Below are 2,580 nucleotides of genomic sequence, written 5' to 3' on the forward strand. Positions count from 1 at the left end.
TCCTCCCAATGTGTCTGCCTATCCATCACATACATCCATAACATATCCTCCAAAACCTAATTCACCCTCTCTATCTGACCATCATTCTCTAGATGATATGCCAAAATAAAGTTTACCTATGCTCCAAGCTCATGCTGCAGCGATGTCCAAAATGCAGATGTGAATATAGGATCCCTGTCAGAAATGATCTTTCTAGGAATACCATGTAATCTCACAATATCATGCATAAAAAACATTAGCTACAGAAGCTGCTATGTAGCAAGACCTAATCGGTGAAAAATGCGCCACCTTAGTCAATCGATCAATGGTGACCATGATAGCATCATGATGTCGAACTGTCATAGGTAATCCAAAAATGAAATCCATGGAGATGATATCCCACTTCCAAGAAGGAATGAGATTAGGCTTCAAAAGTCCAGCCAAGTGCTGATGTTCTACCTTAACTCTTTGGCACTCAAAGCACCTAGCCACAAAATCAACAATATCTCACTTCATCCCAGACCAAAAGAACAAACATCTCAAATCAGCATGCATCTTCTTGACACCTAGATGTCCTGAGTAAGGTGTACGATGGGATTCTGCTAGTATCAATGTGTGAAGCTCATCCAAAAATGGCACATAAATCCTTCCCAAATGTCTCAAAAGACCATCTGACTGTCGAACGTAACCTACAAACTTACCTTCCAAATATCTTCCTAAATCTATCTCTCTACACACTTCTTGATACTAGGAATCCGTAGGAAGTGCCTGAAGAATTCGACTCCTCAAATCCACACTAAGAGTCATCGATGATAACACATGTCTCCTGCAACTCAAAGCATCTACCACCACATTCTCCTTAATCTGAATGTACTTAACCTCAAAATCATACTCGCATAGAAACTCCATCCATCGCCTCTAGCGAGCATTCAAATTAGGCTGAGTAAAAATGTACTGAAGACTACAACGATCGCTATGTAGCTCAAATCTGTGCCCCAACAAGAAATGTCTCCACCTTGTCAAGCATGAACTAATGTTGCTAACTCAAGATTATGTGTAGGATAATTTAACTCATGATCCATGAGCTTGCATGATTCATACACAATCACTCGTCCATTCTACATCAATACTGCCCCAATCCCTTCAAGTGAAGCATCTGCACATACCATGAAATCACCTTCTAGATTAGGTACAGCTAGAATCAGTGCACTAGCCAAAAGCTCCTTGAGCTTCTAAAAAGCTTCCTCACATTTCTCTGTCCACATGAACTTCTTTCCTTTCCTTTGAAGAGAAGTGATAGGATGTGCTATCCTAGAGAAATTTTTGGACAGATCTGTGATAATAACCAGCTAAACCCATGAAACTACGAATCTCTGACACATTAGTCGGTGTCGGCCAATCTATTATCACCTGAATCTTTGCAGGATCCACTGAAATACCATCACGTGAAATAACATGCCCTAAATACTGAATATCCAATTTGAAGAATTCACACTTAGTTGCATTAGCATAAAGCTGATTGTCCCTTAAACACTGCAAAACCATCCACAAGTGTTCCTCATGCTCCTTCTGAGTCTTAGAATATATCAATATGTCATCAAGAAACATGAGTACAAACCTGTCCAGATAAGATTAGAACACACCATTCATCAAACTCATGAAAACCGATGGAGCATTAGTCAATCTGAAAGGTACCACTGTGAACTCATAATGCCCATAACGAGTTTGAAAAGAAGTCTTGTGAATATCTGCTTCCTTAATGCGAAGCTGGTGGTATCCTGACTTAATGTCAATCTTGGAGAATATTGTAGCTCCCTTGATCTAATCGAATAAGTCATCAATCCTAGGTAAAGGATACCTATTCTTAATAGTCACCTTATTCAACTGTCTATAGTCAATACAAAGGTGCAAAGAATCGTCTTTCTTCTTCACAAAGAGCACTAGAGCTCCCCATGGTGATACACTAGGTCGAATGCTCCCTTTGGCCAAAATTTTCTCTAGCTGAAGACGTAGCTCACCCAATTCTTGACTAGTCATGCGATAAGGAGGTTTAGAAATAGGCTCCACTCCAAGAATCAGATCAATACTAAAGTCAATGTCCCTCTTCGGAGGCATGCCTGGAATCTCACTTGGAAAAACATCTGCATACTCCTACAAAATTGAGCGATCTAAAGTCTCCCTCATGGAATCTTCCTCATCAAGATCATTTACCATAATACCAAATATCTGACATCCCTTACGGAAACTTTGCTTCAATTGCATAGCAAAAATCATCCACAGAGATATAGGCCTCGGTATCCCAACTATCTGCACATCATTCCCTTGGCCATCTTGGCACATAATAATCTTCTTCTTGCAATATATACTAGCTCTATGAGATCCAAGCCATTCCATGCCTAAAACCACATCATAGGAACCAAGGAGTATGACTCAAAGATCCACTGCCGTATCAAAGCTTCCTAAACTAAGCCCACACTTATGAACTACAGAATCTGTGGAAACCTTATTGCCTGAGGCTAATTCCACTTGCCAACCATGATCTTGCTTCACCGCATCCAGCTTACACTTAGAAACTATAGATGGTGAAATAAATGAATTAAT

The sequence above is a fragment of the Cupressus sempervirens genome, chromosome 4, assembly GCF_028749045.1.
Source record: "Cupressus sempervirens isolate cs-2001-9-10 chromosome 4, ASM2874904v1, whole genome shotgun sequence".
In the NCBI taxonomy this organism is placed as follows: Eukaryota; Viridiplantae; Streptophyta; class Pinopsida; order Cupressales; family Cupressaceae; genus Cupressus; species Cupressus sempervirens.